Raw genomic sequence first — 13,311 nt, forward strand, 5'->3', positions numbered from 1 at the left:
ATGTCTCAGACTGCCAAGGAAACCTTTAGAGAGTATGCTCAGCGTTGGAGACAGATTGTTGCGTCCGTCCAACCCCCTATGTCTGAAAGGGAGATGGCGGACATGTTCATGAACATTCTTCAAGGCAATTATATTGAGAGATTGGCTGCTTTCCCGTCAATCAGCTTTGCAGAGATAGTAATTGCTGGAGAAAGAATCGAGAGTTTGTTGAAGATGGGCCGAATTCAAGACAATAGTGATTCCAACTCATCAGGTCCCAAGAGACCGTTTGCTGGTAACGGTCAGCGAAGAAAAGAAGGCGAGGCAAGTGTTGTGTATGCCAGCAAAGGCAGGGGTAGAGGACGCCCTAATTATTATCAAGATCAAGTGGCCGCAGTCACTATTCCAACACCTGTTCCTCAACCGCAATATCATCCGCAACAACAACCCAGGTACAACAATCAACAATAAGGAGGTAATCCGGGTCAGCAGAGACACTATCAACAACGTCCAAGGCAGACGGACCGGGTCATCGAGCCAATCCCAATGCCTTATTCAGTATTACTTCCCAAGCTGATTGACATGAATCTGGTTACATTGAGAACTCTGGCCCCACCAATCGATCCCAATAATTTGCCTAGAGGTTATGATGTCAACGCCAGATGTGCTTTTCACTCGAACCCACCTGGCCATACTACAGATAATTGCAAGGCTCTCCAGTTAAAGGTACAAGATTTGAGAGATGCCCAGGCTATCAATTTTGCTCTGGTGCCTAATGTTATCCATAACCCGATGCCGACTCACGGCGGGCAGAGGATTAATGCTGTTGAAAGTGGGGAAACTTTGAATTTGGTTTCTGATGTGACTAAGGTGAAGACTTCGCTATCGGTGGTTAAAGACCGACTTCTGAAAGGACAGATTTTCCCGGGCTGTGGGGAAGAATGCAGAAAATGTCAAGCTGCCGAAAATGGATGTGACAGTTTGAGAAGGGGTATTCAGCAACTGATAGATGAAGGTTGTCTTCAGTTCGATCAGGCCCGTCCAGTGAAGAATGATGTATCGACGGTGACGTTTTATTTCACTCCTGAAGAAATATATGTTCCCGAGAGACTCGCTCCGACAATAATATATTTCCCAGAAAGTACAGAACCAGCAGCGGTGAACATCGAAAGTTCAACACCAGTTGCAATTTACTCTGACAGCCCTCAACCGACTTTGGTTGGTCCGATCACCATCACAATACCAGGACCCGTTTCGTATGAGAAAGACAGTGCTATCCCGTGGCACTATGGGGCTGATATCTACTGCCAGGGGCAGAAAGTTAACGAAGAAGACATTGACATTGGTAGCTCCGCTGTAGACAATGTTGGAGGGGTTGGTGGCTTCACTCGCAGTGGACGCCTATTTGCACCATCAATATTACGCGCGAATACTGAAGCCGAGGCAGCTGCCAAGGCTAAAGGGAAACAGATGGCCGCCGAAGAGGTTACTACTGAGGAAGATCCTCCTAAGACCGCATTCGAGAAGGAAATGGATAAGTTTATGAGGATTATTAAGAAAAGTGACTACAAGGTAGTCGACCAGCTAAATCAGACACCCTCAAAGATCTCCATTCTCTCACTATTGCTGTGCTCTGAGGCGCACAAAGCAACCTTGTTGAAAGTACTGAATATGGCCTATGTTCCACCGGAGATAACTGTTAACCAGCTGGAGTCGGTAGTTTCCAATGTAAACGCTAGCCGGGGGCTAGGTTTCACCGATAATGACATGACATCTGAGGGCAGGAATCACAACAAAGCCTTGCATATCACAATGGAGTGCAAAGGGGTGATGCTTTCCCATGTTTTGGTTTATACAGGCTCTTCTCTGAATGTTCTTCCAAAGAAAGCCTTAATGAAGTTGGATTGCGATGACACCATCCTGAGGCCAAGTAACTTAGTTGTGAGGGCTTTTGATGGCTCTAAGAGAGTTGTCTTTGGCGAAGTTGAGTTGCCAGTTAAGATTGGACCGCAGGTATTCAAGAGTACCTTTTATGTGATGGATATCCAGCCTGCCTATAGCTGTCTGCTAGGTCGGCCTTGGGTTCATGTTGCCGGTGCTGTTACTTCTACCCTCCACCAGAAGCTCAAATATTAACTAGAAGGTCAGGTCGTCACTGTTTGTGGTGAAGAGGATATTTTTGTTAGCCACCTGTCTACATTTAAGTATGTAGAGATGGACGGCGAGATGCACGAGATGATGTGTCAGGGCTTCGAAGCCATAAACATCAATGAGGTCACGCCCGAAGCTGTCTTTTCACCTGAGTTTGAGAAGGTCGGGACTTCTATCTCTTCATACAAGCAAGATGTCAAAGTGGTTAAAGCTGGTAATGCCCAAGGCTGGGGCAAATTTGTGGAGCCAGTCATCAAAGAAGACAAGTTTGGATTGGGGTATACTCTGGGATCTCAGAAGAATGAAACTGGTACTCTCTCCAGCGGGGGTTTGGTTTCTCCCCACATCGTTAATGCTGCAGATGAAGATAAGGCTGACAGCGACTGTGACTTAGATAGCTGGATTCGCCCGTGTGTCCCGGGAGAAAAGCTCGACAATTGGTCGTCTGAAAAAACCGTCCGGGTTACTCTAATGAAAGAGTGATTTTTATTGTTTTCCTTTATTACATGCATAATAAAGTCTTACACTTTGCCCAAGGTGTAACGGCTCATTTGTAGGACCATCCATTTAGTTACATTTCGCAATTATTTTTATCATCAATAAAGGACGGCTTTTGCAAACAATTTTGTGTTCTCTTTCTTTCAGTTTTTTCTACTTTTACAAAAAAAAATGACAATGTTTCTTTTTCGTTTTTTCTTTCTTTCCAAAAAAAAAATCTATCATTCTAAGGTAAAGCATGATCCTCCATCATGTAGAGGTGACCACCCGGATCTCACTACTAACGACACTGCTATGGCCAAGTATGACTTCGATAATCCTATCTATTAAGCCGAAGAAGGGGTTGAGGAAGATTGTGAATTGCCTGAAGGGTTAGCCAGATTGTTGAAACAGGAGGACTGAGCTATTACACCTTATCAGGAGGTGATCGAGACCATCAACATCGGTACCGCAGACGACAAGAAAGAGATCAAGATCAGGTCAAGTCTACAGGCCGAGAGGAAAGACCGTTGATCATGTACTTGACTGTGTTAGAAAGGTCAATGGGTTGTGTGCTCGGTCAGCATGACGAGTCAGGTCGAAAAGAGCATGCAATATACTACCTTAGCAAAAGTTTACCGACTGTGAACAAAGATACTCATTGCTCGAGAAAATTTGCCGCGCTTTGGCATCGGCTTCTCGCCGACTAAGACAGTATATGTTGACTCACACGACTCTATTGATATCAAAAAGGGATCCAGTCAAGTATATTTTTGAAAAGCCAGCACTTACCGAAAAGGTTACTAGGTGACAAATGATACTGACAGAGTATGACATCCAATACACTTCATAAAAAGCCATCAAGGGAAGTGTCTTGTCAGACTATCTTGCAGAGCAACCGATTGATGATTACCAACCTATGAGGTTTGACTTTCCTGATGAGGACATCATGTTTCTCAAATCGAAAGATTGAGAGGAACCACTCCCGGATGAGGGGCCTGACCCTGAATCCAAATGGGTTATGATGTTTGATGGGGCGGTCCACGTCAATGGTCGCGGAGTTGGTGTAGTGTTGATCACACCGGAAAGGGGTTCATATGCCATTTGGTGCGAGAATAACTTTTCCTTGCATCAACAATGAAGCCGAATACGAAGCTTGTATCCTAAGACTTGAGGAAGCCGTCAATATACAGATTAAAACCCTGGATGTATACGGGGATTCAGCTTTGGTCATCAATCAAACCAACGGGAAATGATATACACCTCAGCCTCATCTGGCTCCTTACAGAGACTACACGAGAAGATTGTTGACTTTCTTTTGAAGAAAACCAATTTGCTGATGCTTTGCTTACCTTGTCTTCGATGATTAAGGTGCTATGCTGGAACTACATACCCAGAATTGACGTATCTCGGTCAGAGACGAATGAAGAAAGCATTTGGTCAGAAAGTGCGCCCTCGGGGGTATCAAGTCGGTGAATTGGTACTCAAAAGATTTCTTCCTCCCAACACAGATCACAGGGGGCAAATGGACACCGAAATATGAGAGTCCGTACGTGGTTAAAAGGATTTTCTATGGCGGAGATTTGATGCTAACAACCATGGATGGCGAAGGATTCCCGTCCCCTATTAACTCAGACGCAGTTAAAAAAAAATACTTCGCATAAAATACACCCGCTGGACGATAAAAAGAATAGTCCAGGCAAAAAAAGGGCATCCCGACGAACCAAAAAAAAAAGAATAAAGAGGTTCGGGAAAAAATTAGGGATATAAAAAAAGAGTACACCCGGTGAGTCAAAAACCCAAAAGGGTGGCTCAGGCAAAAATGGGTATCCCGGTGGATTGAAAACCCGAAAAGGGGGCGATCCAGGCAAAAGTTAGGGAATAAGCGAATGACTGTGATCTGAGTTCATCAGTGTTATATCACCGTTTCATTCAATTCGGCAATCTTCGAAGGTTAAAGATCGACTAATCATCCACTTCAGAAAGAAAGATGAGCAGAGCGTCTTAAGGACATATGAGCCATAGCAGAGTCGAAACTCGGTGGGACCCCGTATCCCCATTGCCATTAGGATAGTTCTCTTTTTATAGCGATCACCTCTTTTCAGGGATCAGCTTCCTGATACCCTCGCCTATTCCTGGCACAAATTTTCTCCCCAGTAAGAGTCGAATAATTCAGTTAAAGAGCCTCTTTATTTTTCATTTATCAGTTTGTTTGCAAAAATGTCCGAATTTTTGATAAAACATATTGCATATGAACATAGTGGTGGCTTTTGCAGATGATTTGCACAGGAAAACATTTAAAATTGCTTTGAATGTGCTTAATCCCGGACGGTGAATTCAAACCGAGTAATTCCCCCGAGGCATACGTGTATTTTTTGTTGCAGGTCACAGGTACCGGATGCCAAGTCATGAATCCTCATCCCCAAGCGGTTGACAAAGTCTCTCCTCAGCAGAGCATGTTCCCCAGTAGAGTTGACAGTATCCAGAATATATATCCCCAGCGGAGTTGACAGTGTCAGACTGTATCTTCCTAGCAACAGCGGAGTGGTTGCATAACCAACAAATGAGAGGGTGGTGTTCCCAGTGTTCATCTCATTCCCCAGCAGATTATTTTTAACAGATTTGTTAATCCCCAGCTTGAGGGCGATTAGCAAGTTCATATCCCCAGCAGAGGTCACTTCCTACGACATTTCCCCAGGAAGTGTTTTCCCCACAGACTCTCCTCACAGAGCCTCGCCGAGCAAAGTTTCCATAGTTGATACTCCCCCCGCAAGGTCAACTTTTCAAGCAGCCAATTTATTTTTGGTGGCTCATTGGTCCCGGCAGACGGATCATTCCCCACAGAGCATTCAAGGATTGATACAGTGATCTGTTCCCTACCGGAGTTTGCTTCCCGAAGCAAATTTCTTTTTACACCATGCATAACATTTGCATTTGCATGCATATCATATCAAGCATACACATAAGCTGATAAACAGGTTCTTCCAAGCAGACTGAAGAATTACTTTACAACCAAGGTCATGAGATCCAGCCAGAGGATCAAGCGTGAGTGATCCAGCCTGAGGGTCGTTTTGAAGATTCAGCCTGAGAATCGTGTTCTAGTGATCCAGCCTGAGGGTCATTTCGAAGATTCAGCCTGAGAATCGTTTTCCAGTGATCCAACCTGAGGGTCATTTCGAAGATTCAGCCTGAGAATCGTTTTCCAGTGATCCAGCCTGAGGGTCATTTCGAAGATTCAGCCTGAGAATCGTGTTCCAGTGATCCAGCCTGAGGGTCATTTCGAAGATTCAGCCTGAGAATCGTGTTCCAGTAAGCCAGCCTAAGGCTCAATTTGAAGATTCCCCAGTGAAGTCGCCTACAAGCTTTATTTCCCCAGCAAGCCCAAGTCTAATTGAGGAGTCGTTACAACATGTTCTAGCCCGAAGAATATGTACGAAGCCCAAAAGTGGAATATTCTCGAAGCTGCATATCTAATATGAAGGTTGGGTGTAGATTTCAAATTAGGGTCAACAAGCGCATGCCTTAGATGCGGGATCCTAATGATGGGAATTTATCATCAAAACAATCCAGATCTAGCCAGAAGATCGAAGTAGATTCAGCCAGAGAGTCGAAACAAAGAAGATCTAGCCAGAAGGTCGAAAATCGCAACAATTCAGATCTAGCCAAAAGATCGAAGTAGATTCAGCCAGAGAATCAAAGGAAATAGATTTAGCCAAAGAATCGAAACGAAGGAGATCTAGCCAGAAGATCGAAGAAGATCTATCCAGAAGATCAAAATAGTATCCAGCCCGAGGATCAAAATTAATATCCAACCAGAGGACTAAATTGAGTATAGGTTCAGCCAGAGGATCGAAACTCCAGATTAAGCCAGAAGACTGATTCAGATCCAGCCAGAGGATCGGAAGAAAAATAAACAGCGCGGTGTATTTCCGCGTTTTTGTGGTGTTCTCGGAGTGCAAATTTTCGGTATGTCTTTGGTATTCAATCACAGCTCACCCCGTTTGTCTGATAAGTTGTTCGCTTTCATCCTACTCGGGTTAGCTGATGATTGAATAGGGGCAGCTGTAACACCCCAAAATTTGCCCTCCTCATTCATGCATTCATTTAGCATTTCATATTGCATTTCATCATGTCAATCAGAATTAGATCCAAGAAACTTTAAAAAAAAAAAAAAAAAAAAAACGAAAATAAAATAAAATAATAATAATAATAATAATAATTTTTTACAAAAATAAATAAATAAATAAATAAAATAATAATAATAAAATATATATATAATAGAAAAACTTGGACTTGGACCTCTCTTATTTGAGCCCACAAAGCCATGAAAATCAAGTTATAAAAGAGGGAGATCAGACAGAAAAAGGAAGAGAAGCAAAATACTCTGAGGTTTCCTTGAAACAAAACCCTTGACAAAATCTGGAGAGAAACCTAACAGAGAACTCAGAGCAACCCCCAGGCATCTCTGAAAAATTTAATCTGACTCACACACTTTCATCTCACGCAAACCCTAACATTGCCTTGCAAACCCAGCCGTGCCATTTGATTTCAATCGGTCTCTCCCATCAGGTTTGCCTCATTCCCATGATTTTATGCTCTTAATTTGGATCATCTGAATGTATGAGGTATGATGGATGAATTTCATTATGTTTTTGCCCACGGGTTTAATTATGCATGAATGGGTGAAACCTATGCCTTGAATGTTTAATCACATGATTTCTGAAATGTATGCCACAGGGTTTGAGGTTTCTGAAACCATACTGTTATCCATGAAAAAATGTTTATCGTGTTTCACTAACCCTTTTGTTGAGTTTTTGTGAGGGCTCACAGACTCTTGTAGAGATGGTTTGCGTGGTTTTCCCACTTTATTTGTGGGATACCCCCTGGAGGTTCATTCTGATTACCTGTACTGATTCACCTTTCTTTGATGGCATCATCTTGGGAGATCCCTGGGTTTCTTACTCCTTTAATTGCTGTTACTTCGGATCTTTATCCGTGTGGTACTTTTACCTCTTTTCCGCATTTTATCGCTTTCTTAGCTGGAAGAACTCGATAGGAGGCATTTGTTTTCTTTTGTTTATTTACTTCTGAGTCCCTTGTTGGCACATTTACTTTATACATGTTTGTTTTGTATGTGTTCGTATCCCTGCAGGTAGCGCGGTTCCTTCGTCAAGGACTGCCTTTTTGCCCTTGAGCATCCCAAACCCTAAAACCCAAAGCAACACGTTAACTCCTTCTATTACAGGCGAGTAAGTCTCCAAAGGTCGAGCATCCGGTAGATTGCGTAGTGACGTCGTTCGTCCAAAACCCAATCCATAACCCCATAGTTAGCCGAACTATGTTTTGCTCTGATTCTCAGGCCAGATGAGGTACGTAGGCATAAGACGCGATGTCTTAGCGAGCACAATTACCCTTAACCCCTAGGTAGCCGAGTTACGAAGACTCTGATTCTCATATTCAGATGAGATACGTATGCAGTGGATGCGACATCCGCGCGAGTCATTTTCATTTAACCCCCTTTTTTTTAGTAAATAACACATTAGATAAACCCACACCCTTTAGACAAGAACTACAAAAGTGGATCCCGTAGAGTACTACAGATGCGTAGGGGTGCTAATACCCTCCCTTCGCATAACCGACTCCCGAACCCAAGATTTGGTTGCGAGACCCCTACTTGTCCTTTCCTTTTTCAGGTTTACTTCGAGCGTTTCCTTTCCCTCCTTTGGGATGAATAACGCACGGTGGCGACTCTTCTGTCATTTTCTTTCGCCAGTTGTTTTTTTCGCGCACTGTATTTTTCAGGTTGCAACACATGGTCAAATACAATCAAGGGAAGTTCTTTAACTTTAAATTTCATGCATATTTGAACTTATTTGAGTATCCTCAATCATCAATTCATCAAGATATGGGTTGTGGACTTGAGAAGTTGATTAGTCAATTCATCTGACTATTTTGAAATACACTGAGACCTAACATTTTATGTGTTGGTCAAATGGAGATGGTTCCAAAAGAAAAAATGTTCTTAAGGACAATATGAACAACTTTCATGTTCATCAAAAATTTATTTGAAGCTTCGAAAACCATCTGCCTTTCCAATACATTATAGGTCATTTTGACTGAAACCCTAATTTTGGGCCAACTTCCCAAGGACATAAATCATTCATTTTTTATGATTTTGAGGTGGGATCAAATGCATTGGAAATCTTAACGTATCTAATTCAAATGTTATGTTGAACAAAATTTCAAAATCTCAAAGGAAATACATGTGATAATGCAAGACATTATAGGTCCCTTTTGACCAAAGGCATTAAAAGTCCAAAAAGTCCAACTTCAAGTGCCTATAACTTCTTCATAAAAAATCCAAATGATGGAAAATGTAAGTCCATTTTGATAGTCTTGAAAAGATCTACAACTATGATGTGGGAGGTTTTTTCATTTGAAGCTTGCATCATCAAAACAGAAGGGCTTGAAAGTTGGCCAATTTTAGAAACCTTGCCTTGACATGTTTTGCACATCACACTTTAAACTCAAATTTCATAAATTTCCACATTCCAAATGGACTTTTGACCAACATAACATTTGTTCCTCATACAAAGACCTTTCCAACCATTACCCATATGCCTATGCTTGGATTTTCTAAATGGTATTTTCGAAGAGGTGAATGATTAGGTTCAATTGTGGAATTCATGTTGAAATCTTGTTGCACAAGCCAATTAGAAGCAAATTACACGTCCAAACCCTTGGCATTTGAACTCAACTTGCATTTGGCATTGCTTTTGGGCCTTGTGCATGATCATGTAAGCCCATACAAGAGGTATCCAAATTCATGCACACGGATCCTCTCACACTTTCCTTGCCAATTCCTCTATAAATAAAGACTTCATTCCCTCCATTTTAGAGACCCAATTCAACCTGAAATGCTGCAGAATTCATTCCCCAACCATCACTAAAGAAGCAATTGCATTTTTCTCAAAAAATTTCAGATCTAGAATTCAGCTTCATTTGGTTGTATTCATAGATCTAATGCTTCTAGACCTTCATTATACACTTCATTGAACTTCTGTTTTGATAAAGCAAGCAAGGTTTCAAGCTCAAATCACCAGAACTCAAACTTGAACTCCAACTGGTATTTTCTTCGATTCTCCTAATCCTTGGACCTATTGGCTGTGATTTTGTGTTGGCTGAAGTCCTCTCAATGGAGGCATCATGTTTATGCTTTTAATTTTTGAAATTCGTTGAGTTCATGATGAACACCAGATTTTTCAACTTCTGATTTCTCAAATCATAGAGATCTAGAAGGAAAATGGATGGTATAGAGCCTCTCACATCACTGTTGACTCATGCCTTTCATGCGCGCGCATCTCACATCCGTCTGATCAGCCACGTTAATTAATGAGGCTTGATCAGACGCTAGTGGTTTTTTCCATTTTCTGAATTTCTGATTTAATTTCTTTAATTCCAATAATTTTCAAAAATCAATATCTCTTTCATTTTTTATCCAAAAAATATGGGACCAATTGAATTACTTCCCAAATAATTTCTAGTTTCTATTTCTAATTTTTAATATTTTTTATTTTATCATTTGATATTTTTTGTGAATTTTCTCTTTTCTGGTTATTTTTAATTCATTTTAAATAGTTTTTTATATTCAAAAAAATACAAAAATATTTTCCTAACCTATTTGAATGATGATGGATCTATGAAAAATATTCTTATCAATTTTTGAATTGATTTCAGATTTATTTGAGATTTTAGTTCAATTAGGTTATTTTTATTCATTTTTAATTGATTAAAATTAGTTTCTGACCTTTAAAAATGCTGAATTTTTTTTGTCAAACCTTGTTTGACCTTGTTGAACTTAGGATAAATCACTTGGACCTTTCAAGGTTGATTTGAAGTGATTTTGAAGTTTGACCTTTCCATTTATTTTAATTTAAGTTTATTTTTAATATTAAAAAATGCCAAAAATAGTTTATACATTTCTTGACTTCCAATCTTCATCTCACTTCTGTTTTTGATTGTTTGACCTTGACTTTCAATGTCATTGGTCAACATATGAGGATTGGTACATGAGGTTTCATTTAATGCACTTTAATTTTGCCATTCCCTTTTCTCTTATCCATCTCCTTCTTCTTCTTCTTCTTCTTTTTCTTTTTGATCAATGAGTTGAAGGTTTATAAGTTAGCATTGATTAGAGGAATTTAACCTTCTTTGATTCAAATCTAATTCATCTTGATCAATTGATCAAGTGAATGGCTTTGCATTAAGGATAGGTTGTCTTTTAAATCATGCAAAAGGCTTAAACCAATACAAGATCAATTCTCTTCTCCTTTTTAGCATGGCAAGTTGTTGGGACTTGGTTCACTAATCAAGACTCCTAACTTGTGTTTGTTGCCTACATTATTATTAACCGGCCTCAGATAGTTGTGACTTCAACATAAGTCCAATTAAGATTGCTTAACATAGCGCTAAATTTGCCTTATGGCACACTAACTACTAACACTAACTATTGACAATTAACATTTACTTTATGCAATTTACTTTATGCAATTTACTTTAATGCAATTTACTATTCTTGCATATATTATTCATTTGCTTTTCTCTTTGCTCACTTGAGCACATGTTTATGTTAATGTCATTTGCCTTTTGCTCACTTGTGCACATAATTGTATATATATTATTGTGCTTGTGTTTTGTTTTGATTATTGTGAACCAAAATGCAAAGAAATGGACTTAGTTTCTAGGACTTTCCCTATGCAAAGAAATGGAGAATTGGACTTAGTTTCTAGGACCTTCCTTATGCAAAGTTGGAGTGAAAGGATCTTAATGATGGAGATGGATTAGAAGAACCAAATCTCTAACTCTCTCCCTTCCATTCTTGTTTTACTTCATGGAACTTTTGATGTGTGTGCTTTTGTGCTAGGAGTTTCCATTTGAGCTTAATTCGAGGACCATTGCCATGTTCGTCTAAGTGGAAGATACAAGATACATTGAGGATCTCTTGTGACACTTGATTGGCTGCTTATACTTAGTGGTTGCTTATTCCTAAGGATGGGAGCTACTTGGATCATCAATGTGATCTCCACAGAGGAACTCCTTGTGTGGTTCATTTCTTTTCCTTTACCCTCTTGTTTTGCTTAGGACTTAGCCATTCTTCTTCTTCTCTCCACTCTAACCCAAGCCAAAACCTTTTTGTGCAAACATTTAACCATGGTTTTCAAACATTAGAAACCTAAGCCTTATGTTTTTGATTTTTACACTTTCTTTTCATAACACTTATTTTGAAATGAACTTTTAAGTCAACTTTGACCATTTTGTATATATTTCTAATTGGTAAATATAACCCATTCAAATTTCTTTTTATGGTTCCAATGGCCACTTCTTAATCAAAATTTTTCATAACCTTTAGCTTTTAGGTTTGAGTTATCCTTGTGGTAGATGTAATACTCACCTATATCCTTAGTGATGGACAATGAGTCTTCCATGCTTGTTATAGGGTTAACCCCTCACTAGCATGCTGAAGCTATCCTCACATGGTGGATTTGTGGTTTGGTTGAGTTTTCTCCCTTTGATAACAAAAGACCTTAAGGCTTTTGGACCAATCAATTCACCAACTCATTTTTGAGATTTTTACCCCGAACTACGAGGTTTTGATCCTGATCTTTTTATAAGATGGTACATAGGCAATGGGTTTATCCATCCAAACAAAAAAAATGTAAATAACTTATACATTCTCTTCTCATCTCTTCAATCATGTTTGCACAAACAAATTTTTACAAAACAACAACCTTCACAAGTATGAAAAGGGCTCCCTAGGAGTACCTAGGATGTTTTGGGTGCCTAACACCTTCCCATTGCATAACCAACCCCCTTACCCAGATCTCTATTTCTTTTACTAGTTTTTGTTAAAACTATTAGGTTTTTGTTCGCTTTCTAACCATTCCTTTGGATAAATAGAAGTGCGGTGGCGACTCGACTTGTATGATTTACCTTGGATTTAGTCAATATCTCTAATGGTAACGAATACCCCGCTACAGAAAAGTGGCGACTCTGCTGGGGACGTTTGCCTAGTGGGTTTTGCCAACTTTTCATGCTTGTTGTATTGTATTGTTTTGTGACATATTTCTTGTGCAATTTGGGATTACTGTATTGTGTGTAATGATTGATTTGCTTGATATTAATTCCTTGTATGCTTGGTGATATTTGTGAGTTGAGTTCTATACCCGAACTCGAGTGCACTTAGGATAGGAGAATGGCGTAGTCTTGTTGATTTGTGTGGAGTTATTCCTTAGCAAGTTGACTTGCAAGTCCATTCACTTGGTGGAGGTCATGTTGGGATCAATAATGTCACACAAGTAAGTTGTGGTTAGACATTACTCTTTCCAATATAGACCTTAGAAGCCAAGGACCTTAGTTTACCAAGCCCATCTTGGCCTATTTTTTAGGACGTAGTGCGAAAGTCGTTCAAGTGTAAGATTTGATACGATTGTTACGCGATACTACACTCATAAGAGTCTCTCTTGAGAATATTTTTGGAATACGAGTAGTCGTTTCTCCGATAATATCCGAAAGATGGGATGATGACTATGGGAACCTCTTGTAGAACATGTTTGGCAGGTTTAAACCCTAGTACATTCCCTTTGGGTGGTTTTTAACCTAGACTCCATGCTCGCGACTTGCAACAAACCCTTGATTCATGGTTGA

Source organism: Lathyrus oleraceus, chromosome 6 (genome assembly GCF_024323335.1).
Source record: "Lathyrus oleraceus cultivar Zhongwan6 chromosome 6, CAAS_Psat_ZW6_1.0, whole genome shotgun sequence".
In the NCBI taxonomy this organism is placed as follows: domain Eukaryota; kingdom Viridiplantae; phylum Streptophyta; class Magnoliopsida; order Fabales; family Fabaceae; genus Lathyrus; species Lathyrus oleraceus.